Raw genomic sequence first — 14,533 nt, 5'->3', positions numbered from 1 at the left:
TTGTGAAGAACAGCACAGTGTCTCCTTGATGGTAGCTCTCTCCTTCAGATGTACAGTGTGTACTTTTCCATGTTTCTTTTTCAGGGTAGGCGCCATCAATCATTTTGGCTGTCCTGTCAGATCTGACCCACCCAAGGGATGAGTTACAGGGTGTGGATAGACACAGACACAACATAAACACCTGCCTTGTCAGCTGTGGCAGGACAGAGGAACGACTGGACAAAAACACCAGGATGTCATCATTTTACATGCTCTGTAAGCTTGCAGTTAAATTACATATTCTAATTATCTCCTCCAAGATTCATAATTTATGGTGCTTAATTTGTTTATTTGCTAATATGCTAATGAGTGACATTTGCTTTACCTACCATAAATATTGAAGAGTTTTTAATGTGAGGTAGAAGGGTAGCAAAATTATGTAAAGAAAAATTAGATACTGTACAGTGACTGACTCGGGTACAGTTACAAACAACTTCCAGCAAAAAAAATCTTTTCCATTCTGCTGATATGGACTGGTTCTGTGATGGGGTATTTATGTTTTTTCCCTTCTTGCAAGTCTGTTAGGAATCACCGATTGGAATTCAGGTTTGTCTCACCACTACAATCTCTGCAGTTGTAAAGGAGCACTGAAGCGAGGAAAATGCACCCCTCTGGAGCACTCGCACACAGCCAGCGGCTGTTTCACACTTTCAAGTCGCACAGGGCGCAACAGCGACTTTGGCGCCAGTTGGAGGATAGGCGCTACTCTACGGACGTTGTCCATGCACCTTGCAGGCAGTTGCCTGAGGGTGATGTGACAGGCAAACCCTGGCAAACCTATTCACTTCTGCCCTCAGCAGAACAAAGCCTAAGTGTTCTGCCGCCGTGGGCTTGAGGTCATTGTTTGCGTAGAATGAACCAGGGCCCTGGACCTCAGTCTGTACTTAAGATGAGAGCCTTGGCAACTGAGCCACTCGGGAGAGGTTTTAAAATACTTTGGTAGAAATTTTACCTAGAATCTGGGGCCTGAAGTTGGACAGTTTTTTGATCCACAGTCAGTGGAAAAATTACATACCTCAAAATCACCTTTAACATAGAACCTGCCTCTTTTTTGTTGCAATACAGGCAAAAATTGAAAAATAACATATAAATACCATAAACATACATATATCCATCACCCATGTATTGTTCAAAAATGTAAGATTTAACATTTCATTTAGCAGGGAGAAATCCTTTCATTTATACTTGTCATAAATGGCACAGATGTTGCAGGTTTTCATTGTGGTAAGATTTGAAGAAAGGTCCACGTTTTCCATATATTGCCCAAAATAATCTTCTGGAGAGTGAAATTATTTACACTGTAAATCAGTTGACTGTAAATCAAATTAATTTATTCTACGATTAAAATAACCATAAACACTTTACAATTCATTATTTCAAGTTGATTTTGTTGGTGGTTGTTTTGTGAACCTGTCTTCAATCTGTGGGTGTGAAAGCTGAATATGTCACCATTCCAGTTCACTTGGTTAGCAAAAAAAAAAGATATAATATAAAGATATATAAATAATAATAATAATAATAAAGACAGCATGCAGAATCACAGGAACTTCATTTCAGAATTTTGTTTCTATGGAGTGAATGAAACTATAATCAGGTAACATGATGTTAATTTGCCCATTTCCACTGATTTAAATTGGCTTGGTATTGTACAATGGAGGACAGAACTTAAATCACAATCAGTTAATGACTGATAAAATGACAAAATAAATACACAGTGAAATAAATTAATATGTAAATATTGAACTCCATATTATTTATTTATTTCACAGTTTAACATGAAATAAACAATTCATCTCATCTTCCAATATTAAATACATGATTAATTTTATCTTCTATCAATCAAATTTCCATCAGCATCAGTGATGCCATTTGCACATAAGTAATGTCCGCGTCCTCAGTCAGGCATGCAGTCAAGATTGTATTGCTCATAAAGCAGGATGGAATCAATTCAAGCGCAGATGTATCGACTCTGACCACACAAAATGACAAGCGCAACTCAGGCTTACTCCAAGCAGCAAAATGGCAGAACATCAGTCTTACAAATGAAAGACGTTTATATAAAATATATACTAGATCATTGGAACAGCCAGGAGCTAGTCAGGTAGAAGGATAGATAAACAGTTTGAACTTTCACTGAAGAACATGGTAGTCTGGTTTTTAATCCCAGTCTTGTATCTGCTTTTATCCTGACATCAGTCATTTTCACATGTCATCAAGACCATGGCAGTTACATACCTGCACTGATTTTCTAGAATTCCCTGAAATTTAAGGACATTACAAGACAATTGCATTAATTATTCCCTTCGTGTTTAAAAATTAAATGAATAATGCATTTTAAACTGACAGATGAAAGGAGGTATTTATTTCATGTCGAGCTATTAAATAAACATATACATAATTAAGTTATATAATAAATGAATTATTTCCTTATTTAATTTATTTCATCATAGAATTTGAATAGTCCATGATTAAATATGTACATATTTATTTATTAGGCATATGTATTTTCAACTTTAATTAAACATGTATGTATTTAGTGAACTATTTTATTCATTTGTTGGTAGAATTCTTCTGTTATCAGTTTCAGTAAGTTAGCAGTCTTTTGTTAGCTGTATATTTAGCATTAGTAAGATAGCTAGCTAGCTACTGCAAGACTTTTGTAAATTAAATTGAGAGAGCTTCTGTGAGCTTCATCTGTGAAACAAGTGAATTTTGAAGAAAAAAATCCCTTCTTCTGAATGTGTGTTGTCCGGGGAGTAACATTACAGGCACGATTTTTTGATGTAAAAACAGCACGCACAGCAAACACACACGGTGCAATGGGTTTTACACACTTTTCACATCACTGCAATTGGGAAAAAAATTTCATCTGTGCTTAATTTGCAATATTTGCCTAAAATCGAACAGCATGTTGCCCTTTGTAGGAGGGTGATGGGTGGTGGTCAAAAAATGTGGGGAGTCATTGTGTATATTCCGGGCACAGTGGTATTTTGGCACAGGGTTTGCTGAAGAGGTGCCATTGCACAGCTGGAAAAACTGGAAGGAAAGGAAGATTGGATGGCTTTTGTCAAGGGAGATACAGCATTCAGCTCTTCGCTGTTATCCATGTAACTGTTACGAGAGGCAAGGGTTAGTAAAACTGTGTCTCTGTATAAACAGAACATCAATCCAATGTGAGGTTTACAGGTTCACTTAAGAGATTGCTAGCCTGTATTAATCCAGCTATATACACTGTGTGACTATTGTGACTGTGCATCTCAATTGATTGATTGACTAAACTCTGAGGGATGGGCAAATAAATCATGGATGCCACAACTGAAGTTTGATCCCTCAACTGTAGATATTTTCTTTGTCATTTATTTTAAATCATATGTTTGCTGATATGTATTTATCCATAACTGCTGAAGAAGCAAAGCAAAAGAATTGTAACAAAATATATACTTAGATTTTTCACCATCTAAATAAGACATTTTAACTGACATTTTAACATTTTAGTGATGTAGACACAATGAATTATTTTTATCTGTCATTGTAGTATCTGTATTTGTGTTTGTTCATTCACTAAAATTAGCATTGGTGATACTGGACGTTATCTATGTAATTGGAAGTCACTGTGTTGCCAGCCAGAAATTGCATGTTTTTCAAAGTGAAACTTGAATGTACAACTGTACTATTTGACCTAAATACAGACTTAATCACCAGAAACCAATACAATACAACGTCATCCTTGCATTTTTCAAAGGACACTGGAGTATCAGTAAGGATGTTCTAAATTTAATAGATTGAATTGATTAATCAGTGATTGTCATAATTATCAAATGATCATTTTTAAGAGAAAAAAAACTGATTTGTTTTAATCCCACATAGAGGATATGCATTTTTTCATGCATACTGTATGCCACCCGATAGATATCTATATAGTAAGCTCCCTGCAGCCAGCTAACTAGCTACAGTCAGTAAGTGTCAGGAGAAAAATCAGAAGATCGCCAATACCTTTATCGCCTCACTGTGACAACCCCTGTAGTTATGTAGGTGTACTGGGGAAGGAATGCAATCCTCTGATGCACTCACTCAACAACAGGGCCTGTTTTTCGCTCTACACGGGAGCAATCAAATGCACATTAAAACTAGCCGGCTAGTTTTAATTATTAATACATGTCGAAAGAGGAATCAAACTGCACATTGGAATATTATCTAGAAATAACAATTGGTTAACCATAGCATTAGTTTAAGAACTTAATAGCCAGTTTATATTGCTGCTATATTGTATTGGTTACAATCACTTAACCAGCTAGGTAGGTGGCTAGGTAATTTTGTAGTATATGTGACGATAACATTTCATCATTAACAGCATGGATTACAGCTTGCTAGTATTCTACTGAGGGGCCTGCAGGGTATTTTAGTTCATTTTAATGGGAAACCTTAAAAGGGCCTAACACTTAGAGATGTCCAGAAGATATATGCCCATCTACGTGTAACTTGGAGGATGGAATACCTGGCATTCCAATGGCTACAAATTCATTCTCTTAGTCGAACCCAGTATTAATGGGAACTCATGTCCAACAATGTATGTGAATGATTTGTTAAAGCCATGTGATCTCTATCACTAGCTATATCATTACTCTTCAGTAATACACCAGGAGATCAGTGGTCAGTTCAGTAGCTATTCCGTATGTTTACATATGAAACCCAAAGTTTATCTTTGAAAGATCATAATAAAGGTCAAAGAATAGTAAAAAAAAAATTGTAAGCAATTAATAAGACATTATCTTTATTAGTAAGACAATAACGTAATGCCAATGCAACATACACTGTAAGAACTGATGCTGTGGCAAATACATTTATACAATGGCGAATGTAAACAAGACACATATGTTAATATGTAGACAGTAATTACTTCACATCCCCCCATTACTCCAAAAACACACAGACACACACCAGCTTCCCTTGTGCACCCCCAAACCCCCCCCCCATTACATACTCAGCGTGCTCCTCTCCATGCTGTTTCTGTTAATATATTCCAACACCAGCTCCTCTCTGCAGGACTCTTGTTTCCAATTCTGAAAATAAACAAGGAAATAAAAGTACAAAGATACATTTAAGAATTGTTAAACTATGATGCAGCGCTATTCCCAGTGCAAATGTGAAGCCCCTTAATGTTTTGAATGCTTGTTTGTAAAGATTTTGCTCAAAGGTAGCAAAGTGTATAATGATTAGAATCATGGGCCCCCTAATTCTCCTGCAGACAATAATTGCAATTGTAATAGACTGCATTTGTATAGCACCTTTCAGGGAGATAGAGCATCTCGACCACTACCAGTGTGAGGCAGTCTCCTGGGTGATGCACATCAGTCAGTCACTGCACCAGAAGGCTCATGACACATCAGCTGAGATAAAACGGGTTGAAATTATTTCCATTATTTGTGATTATTGGGTGGTCAGATAAGGAATTTGACCAGGACGCAGGGAAAGTCCCAATGCTGTAAGGGTCATGTGATCTCTGCTGCCCACAGTGAGCCATAACCTTGGTTTAGTGTGTCATCTGAAATCCTCCCCCACAGCACAACGTCCCTGTCATTGCAATGGGGCATTGGTCTCCTGTTCAGTGCAGAGGGATGTTCTGGGTCCACCAACACTACCTCAGGCAGCAATCTTTTTTCTTCCAAGAGGTTTATCATTTAAGGACTTTTCAAGCCCAGCCCTGCTTAGCTTTAGTCATTAGGGAGGAGAAAGTTGCTGGGTGGTAAGACTGCTGATGTCATAGTTTTTCATAAACTTTTATTTTATTTTTAAATATATTGTTATTTATCTTTAATTTCTCCAGGAAATCCTATTGAGATTAACATCTCTTTTCAAGGGAGACCTGGCCAAGTGGCAATAGTCCTCATCACTTAAAAGACCCCTTAGTTACAGTATGGAAGCTTATGGACTTTAAATCAACAGGAAGAATTACAAAATCCATTCTGATCTGTTTCTGTTCCAATGGTAGGTGCCTAACCATTAAAAGCCATCTTTCAATGTTTAGTGCATGGGCAGGCTGTTTTTTAAAATAAGATTTATAAATAACTGTTTGTTTTAACAAAGCCGATCGTTAGACTGTTTAAGTTTTAAGATAAAAGAACACACAGGTAAGGGATTCCTATAATGGTCTTGTAAATAAAAAGTTACCAATGAATTAATGTACAATGACTTAATGAGGTCAACCCTACCTTTTCATTAGGGAGATAGTGGTGGATAAGCAGCTTTGCATTTGCATTTGTAGTAAAATATAATGCACTATACAATGTGTGAACCATGCCTATATAATGTGCGTTATAATCAATGATTGGTATGAAAGTAACAAAACCAAATCTTCTTTTAGCCTCAAATTTTACTTTCAGTTTCCTTATAAGTTTATCAGTATGAGTATTAAAACCTAACTTTTCATGGACCAATAATCTCAGTTATTTAGAAGAGGACACATGAGCAGTATATATACTATCTAAGGTAATTATTTTCAAGTCACCTGGTAGTTTCAGTCATGAAAAACTTAAATTTTGTTATACACTGTTATAAACATGAATAAATAATTGTGTCATCAGCATTTAAATGAAATTAGACTTACGTACAACAAGATCAATGGTGCTTGTGTAAATCAGAAATAACACAGGCCCAGGACAGAACCTTGTAGAACTCATTTAGTGATCTCCAGAGAGCTTTATTTAATGCACTGGGTTCTCTCTGAAAGATAATCCAACCAGCTGCATTAGTATGTAGTTCAGTGACCATAAAATCAAAGGAATCTCACCCACAGTATTAAAGACCTTGCACTTCACTTAAAATACAATTACCATGTAGGCACTCCTAGCCGTAGGCTGTCTTGTATACTTTTGAGTTATACTGAGTTAGATGGAAGAGTCAGGTTAAAAATTTCGGTCATAGGTTTGGCAATTAAATCTGACCAGCAAGGTTCATATGGATAATGCAGTTTGAAGCCTTACAAGCCTCTACAGCAGAAATAAAATTAAAATGAAATGTCCTATTATTTACCTTAGACAAAGGTGGATTTCATTTTTTCAGTGACTACAAAAGTTAAGGATGTCAATAAGGGAACCAGCTGGGTCTCCTGAGTGGCCCAGTCGGCAAGGCACACATCTTGATAGCAGGTTGAGCAGTGCAGTGGCATCTGCGGACAATAATTGCAAGCTGACAGCGGTGGAACAAAGTTGCTTATTTCTGCCAGGGATAGCATTGGGTAGTCTAAGCAGGGTTTCCTTGGCTCAAGGCTCTCAAGCAGCCTGCTCTTCGTCAGTTGCATGTGAGCTGCTTTAGATGATGGCACTGAAGTAGCGCCTATCCTCCACTGAGCTCCCACGTCACTGTTGGTACGCTGTGTGACTTGTAGTGTGAAAAATATCCATTGACTGCTTCCGAATCTATCGGAGGACTGAATTTGTCTCGCTTCAGCGGATGAGTACAGAGGAAGCCCCCATGAAACAAACCTAATGTACAATTTGCGATTCCAAAACAGGGGTGCATAAAGGGGAGGGAGGCATTTAAACCAGGTGGGAACCAGCTGACATAATAAAATGAGTTAAGGAAAACGTGTTGGGGGACAGTCAAAGAGGCTCCAGTACATGAATTTAATTGTTTTCCAGAATTTGGGGACGAGTTTAGATTTTCAGCGACCAAATTAGACTCAGATTTTTATTTCCTAATAAAAGAAGTATGTACTTTTTTGCCTTAGTACATAAAGTGAGTCTAATCCAGTGGTTCTCAACCTTTTTCTTGGAGCCCCCCCTAGTTGTATCTAAGAAAAGCTGAGCACCCCCCCCCCCCCACACCCAACCCACACACACACAAAAACCAAAAGAATAAAGTGTTTCATTCCAAAACTTTATTGGAAAAAATTTACATCAATTATAGTTTTTTTTTCCTTTTCTCTTTGGCTCGTCCCGGTTTAGTTAGTATAATTAACACCCCTTTTAGTTAAATTTATATATATGGATGTAGGTATATCTGTATGCATGTATGAATGTATGTATGTACATATAAATATTTGTGAGCATACATGTGTGTATATGTATGTATGTGTTTATATGGATGAATGTTTTTTCTTTCCTTCTGTTTGTGTCACCAGGTGTATAAAATACACACAAAAAATAATAATAATAATTGCAAGGACATGAAAATATTTTGTGGTTGTTCTGAATTACAAATTAATTGCAATAAAAGTATGAAAAAAATTATAACTAACTATACTAAGTTCCCTACGTTCGTTATGTTTTCATTAGCATTAGTAACCTTCTCATAGTTTTCACCACCGCATTTGTTATATTTTTTAATGTTAAATCGCTGTTTCCTCAAAGCTAAAATTAGCTAGAATTTTTCCAATCTCGTGTACTAATCGCACCGGTGTTAGTATACACGCTAAACAGCTAATCACACTGGTGTGATGCGCGAAAGGGTTAAATAGTTTTTTTTTTTTTTCAGACTTTTGATTATCCAGTAAGTGTGTTATTATGATTTTATTTCACATGTGCAAATCTAATTTTGACAACCTCACAACATCAGAGCAGACAACGCCTTGTGCACCCCCTGTGATCTTTGGCGCCCCCTTGAGGGGGGTGTGAACTCCAGGTTGGGAACCATGGCGCGCTGATTCTCAATCCTGCTCCTGGGGCCCCCCTGCTCCACACGTTTTCCATCTTTCCCTGCTCTACCTACCTGACTGAACTCATCAGTGGCACTTTTGATTAGCTGAGCACACCTGATTTAATCAATCAGGTGTGTTTGGAGCAAGGATAGACAGAAGATATGCAGGACAGGGGGGCTTCAGGAGTAGGATTGAGAAACACTAGTCAATGCAGGTATTTAGTTCTGAGAGTTCAGATGAAAACCTGGAATTGTCTCTCCCTCTGACCCTGTATTTTTTGATAGGAAGATACTTACTTGTCACTGAGAGGAATTGGGACTGAAACTGACTCTAGGCAGTATCCATTTAATATTATGTTAATTTTACTAAAGTAGTATATTTTATCATTATTTTTATTAAGAATCCTAATCATGTAAGAATCCTTGATCAATAAACTTGAAAAAATTAAACTTTGTTTTGGGGATTCTCATACAAAATATGAGGCAATGACTAACACTATCACTAACATTGCTTAATTTTATTGAGGGCAGAACTGAAATAATTATTTTAGATGAATTTAACAATGATATGTGGAGTCAACGTATGATAGAAAATTGAAGCATTGACCTTACTCAGCTGGAGTCTATAAGATAAAAAAGAACAGAATTTGGAGGCCCGCTGATTTTGGAGGATTTGGTAGGAGGGTCTGAATCTATTCCATTACCTAGTTGTTTCAATCATCATTTATTACTGCGATGTGTTTGGCAAACACTAGCTAACTTAATTCTACGACTGGTACATAATCTGCAGCCAAAAGTAATTGCAACCTACTGATTTGATGACTGGTGGTGTGTTATTTTAGTATTAAGAGGGACATTTGAGTGACAGAGTTGCTAGCACTTTGATCTTTTTGAGCTTTCTGTTTAAATGGATCCAGGAACGCTCTGTAACATTTTGATTCTGATGCCAGATCTGTTGATACAGACAGAAAGTATGCTTTTGCATGTGTATGCTGCTGTGATAAGGATTTGTAGTGTAAGGGAACCGAGTATGGGGGTGTTCTTAACTTGTATCTTGGTAGCTAGTTAGCTAGCTAGCTAGCTAAATACATGTTTTCTTGTTTTTTTCATGTTTTCTGGTTTCCCTGTGAATAAAGCTGCATCCAGGTTAATACAATACAATGTGATAATGTACACAGAAGTTATGCTGTACCTGTCTATTGAGTTACAATGTACGTTAGTTACACAGGTATTAAGGCCATGTGATGATTTAGCACTCCTTCTTCATAGATTTTCTATAAAGTCTATATACAGTGATATCTGTATTTGTTGTATACAGGTCATCTGGTCTAGAATTAATGTGACAGGATTAAATCAAACAATCAACTTCCTCTGATTTCCACTTGCACTCCTGTGTGTGCTGAAAATCAACAATTTTCAAAACTAAGAAATTGGAATAATTGGTTCTTTAAGACACATTGAAAAAGTGATAATGAGAGGATGCAAGTTCCAAACAGATTCGCAGTGTAAAATTCAATTCATGTCTGTCCCTTCAGAGATGCTCCAAAAGTCCCACCAACATTTGCGTGATTAATACTCTTAGCTTCTGTTTGAAAGAAAGTAACTAAAGAGTTGTACATAAAGTAAATATGGAAGTAAATAGCACTGAATCGTAGTTGTAAAGTTAGAAGATCCATTTTAAGGCTTGTGATGCTAAAGCTGACAGTATATGCAATTGTTTTGACATGCATGCAAATTTATATAGGGAGATTTTCTTGTTGTTTTGGCAGTAAACACTGACCCTAACACCTCTATTCCTAATTTGCATATATTTGCACAAAAGCACCTTGTCACAGAATTAGTGTTAGAACCTAACGCTTTGCCATAGCTGGTCTTAAGTGGATGGGTGCCACAGTACAGTGAGTGAAGAATTATTACCTAGCACAAATAAATGTGACATGTTTTCTCTGTTGTTGAAACACAGTTGTTGTAGAAAGATCTGTATATCAAAGGGCAATATGGCTTCCTCAGTGACAGGTCAAGTTTTTGTGTAGGAGTTTTTTTTTTGTTTTTGTAGCTTCTAACAATTATTGGGTACAACATTATGTATAAGGTGTTGCATAACTATAAATCCACCATTGTCCCAAGTGATGCTTGGTTTAGTGCCTTTTGGTTTATCATTTTGCTTATTTGTTTTTTAAAAATGTTATGAAGATGTGTGCCACTGCCATGTAGCAGCTAGCAGTCCTTTGGGCGTAATCACTGTCTGTAGCAGAAGGCTGGTTGGTTTCTGGCTCTTCTTTCGCATGCCCTCTGCAGTGAGCTCTGCAGCTGTTTAGCTTACCTACCTTTTAGCATTAGCAGGGTTTCTCTGCTAGACCGCAACCAACAGAAGATGACAGAACTGGCAGTTAGCCATCCAAATGGAATCGACTTCATATACTGTATCTCTCTCAGTTAATGGTTTGCTCACTAGCTAACTCACAAGCTCACTAACAATGTGTGTCGGCAAAACAAAATCACAATTCTAGCTGGCTAGAAGAGTTTCAAAATGGTACCAAAACCACACCCCAGCCTTATTTAAAGAAACTGCTCTTGCTGTTAGACATCTTCCTCTACTGCCTACAAACAAGCCAGTTAAACGTGTTTTGTTGCCCATTTTTGTCCTACTTATAGGTTGAATATTCATGCATATTGAGTATTTAGTATTTTAGGTTCATTTTGGCTAAATAAAAATAAATAAATAATTTGTTAAAAAGGAACAATATTAAATATAGCCATCCAATATAGCATGGATGTGGGCAGTCAAATACTGTAAGGAAATGGCATCCATATCATGCAACCCAGAGCCAACATCAGACTGGATTACACAAAACTGCCTACAGATCAGTACAATATTGTACAATATAAATGAATTGTATTACTTAGGTCAAAATGTAGACTTCAGAGATATTTCAAAAGCCAATACTTGGCTGATTGTCTTATGATGATGAAACAAAGTAGCAACAACCCAAAAATAACACTGAGAGAGGAGATGAAAGAACAGACTGGGAAAGTTGCAAGTCAATACCTCAAACAGGAGGTAATGTCCTTTAATTGTTACATTTTTCACTAACTTAAAAATGAAGACTGTTAAGCAACTAGTTAGTTAGCTCCTTACTAGATACCTAGCAATGTATTATCATCTTAGCTGTAACTTGCACACATGTTTGGTCCATTGTGATATTTGAAGGATACATTTTATACAATTTCACTACATTTTACCTTCTCAATTGTGAATTCGCCTGTTGGACAAATCCATCTGGCCTGTTTGGGGGTGGAAGGTGTCCCCACAATATCAACATGTACTTGGATGGTTAGTATTTCAACAGTGAAAGGCATTAAACATGCTTTATTTATGCCATTAGTTTTCAGCTAAAGATCATCCACCAACCACCAGTAATTCAAATGTTTTTAGACAAGTAATATTGCACCACAAGTTTATTTGCTATACCTCCAAGGCATGTAAATTTGCCCCTAAACTGCCCCTAATGGGTTTATTAGAAATGGCTAAAACAAAGCTAAAGATTTTACTTAAAAACCACATGTACACATGTATCACAGCCAGCTTTGCTGTAATTATTAGCAGTTGTCAGCACTCGTGGGGAATGTAACCCAGGTGTGTTTCCTCTTCATGCAGCATACAGCCTGTTACACATGCTGTACGTAACAGAAGTGAGGTTAACAAAAGATGAATAGTGTGTGCTTGAATTTCCTACTATCCTTTGGCATTGTTAGGAAACTCAGAATCTTTGCTGTATCTTGTATTTTTCCCCTTTGTTACCCATCCCTTGTGATGGCCATTACATACATTACGCTCATATCACCACCGCCACTTATTTAGCACATGGGAGGGAGGGTGCGCTGGTACATAGAATGTATAGATGTATAGAATTCTCTCATACACATGATATACCATGGCTATTTTATACACCACACGTCCCACAGTGCACCAGGTGGCAGAGGATAGGCATGTCCCCTCTTGTTACCTGAGCAACTTGTAGGTGAAATGGTACCAAGAGCAGCACAATGAGGGAACTCCAGCTGATGTACCCAGGCCTTGCTCTGGCAGAACGAAGCCAATTTGTTGTGCCTCTCTCAGCACATCGTTGCTGTCAGCAGCTGACACAGCTGGGGTAGAACCCACGCCATAGGGTTCAACCTGCACCCGCATCAAGGACGTTGATTGTTTGAGTCATTTGGGAGCTCACCTCCATCTGTATGATCAATTGATCAATGCTCCTGCATTTAAGACTAGTTGGAAGGAGCTCAGAGTGTAGTCAGAATTGCGTTAGAGTAAAGCAGCAGGCATTATTGTGATCTCATTGAGACAAATACTTGGATCAATTTTCTCAATCACTTCCCATGAGTAGCTGCAGCATCATTGCGTATGCCTTTTTTACTTTGTTCTGATTGGTTTCTTAGGACAAAAAGTTGTTCTAATAGGATAACTACTATTGGCCTAATCCCCTCCCAAAAAAGTAATTGATTGTCACATGAAATCCCCAAACATTTAACATTTCACTTTCAAGAGTTAAGAATGAATGCTAAATCTAGTTATGTATTCATTTGTGTTTGATTTTTGTCCAAATTTATAGCACTGTAGTAACAGACTGCAACCAGCCTAGAGCAGAAAGTGATGGGAATTTGGGATGCTTATTAAGCTGAAGGGCTCTTCATGTAAATTGGTACTAATGCTTGCAAAAAAACATATCGCACTGTAAATTAATTCCCATCATTGTTAAGTACGCTCAAGCTGGATCTACCATTATTAGTGATGAGTGGGAGGCATATATGGGCTAGACTTAGAAAACTTGGGTATAACCACTTTACAGTTAACCATATGCAACAATTTGTTTATGCATAGTACACAGGGAGGTTAAATCAAAAATTTGGAAATGTGAAGGGTAAATGATCTCTGATACTGGTAAAAGCATTATCATCGAATTGTCTAATATCTAAGTTTGCCACAGCTGTGTTTGGACAAATGATACCAGAAAAATTAATATTGAAGAAAGCAACTGTAATTACCTTAGATTTTTACTTTACTTAGCTTTTTAATTACTACCTTACCTTAGGTGTTTGCAAGTTATAGTTTTTGTTTGGTACAGTACCTATGGTAGAAATGTTCAGACAAAGTGGAAAAATTATTTTTATAAAATACAGCTGCAAGCAATAATGACCCGGTGCCAAGCAAAAACCAGGCCCCATCTGCACCACATCCAATATGGCAGCTGACATTTATGATCTGTTGCCATGCCTCTCTGGCGTACAGATTGCAAGAGTGATTTGAAATGTTCATGCTGATATTATACTGATATTATGTTTTACTAACTTTGAAAATATTGAAAAATCAAATACAGTGCAACAAGCTGAACAGAAGTCAGAAATATTCTTTTGATGAGTGGAATAGGTGAGTAAACTTCCATGATTATGGATCAGATGGTTCGTTTTTTATAAAGTTTATTAAAGTGAATAGGTCTAAATAAATTTTAATCTGATTTGGACACCATCCCATGTGACCAAACAAGACAAAGTCACTCAGCAAAGACTTCTTGATGCCCTCTTTGCTCAGAAAAGTCTGGGTAGGATTGAAGGCCGACAAATACAGCCAGGTCTATTTTTTTCTCTCTCTCTTTTTTTGGCACCAGAAAATGTCGGACTGTTTTATTTCCAGTCTTTTTACGTGCTGAAAAACAATATCTGAAAACTCAAAGGAACAATGAAGTAAAAGCAGTGGGTGAAAATTGAATCAATACCTTTACGTGTACATAAAGCACAGTCATTTATGCTGCATTCGAGAACTGATTAAAATAAGGAATCGAAGGTTACCATCTGGAGC

General features: G+C 37.1%; 1 protein-coding gene across 1 annotated transcript in view; it reads left to right on the top strand.

Annotated features, from left to right (window-relative positions):
* Window positions 1-204: 204 nt before the first annotated feature.
* LOC118783296 (zinc finger and BTB domain-containing protein 20-like) overlaps window positions 205-14,533 on the top strand; it is a 58,889-nt gene continuing 44,560 nt past the window's right edge. Inside the window, exon 1 of the mRNA XM_036537082.1 lies at window positions 205-255. The gene's annotated coding sequence lies outside the window, so the exon portion shown is untranslated. The remainder of the gene's footprint in view (window positions 256-14,533) is intronic.

Source organism: Megalops cyprinoides, chromosome 9 (genome assembly GCF_013368585.1).
Source record: "Megalops cyprinoides isolate fMegCyp1 chromosome 9, fMegCyp1.pri, whole genome shotgun sequence".
Classification (NCBI taxonomy): Eukaryota; Metazoa; Chordata; class Actinopteri; order Elopiformes; family Megalopidae; genus Megalops; species Megalops cyprinoides.
Note: the sequence above shows the minus strand (reverse complement) of the source record. Positions and strands in the feature narration are given on the sequence as shown.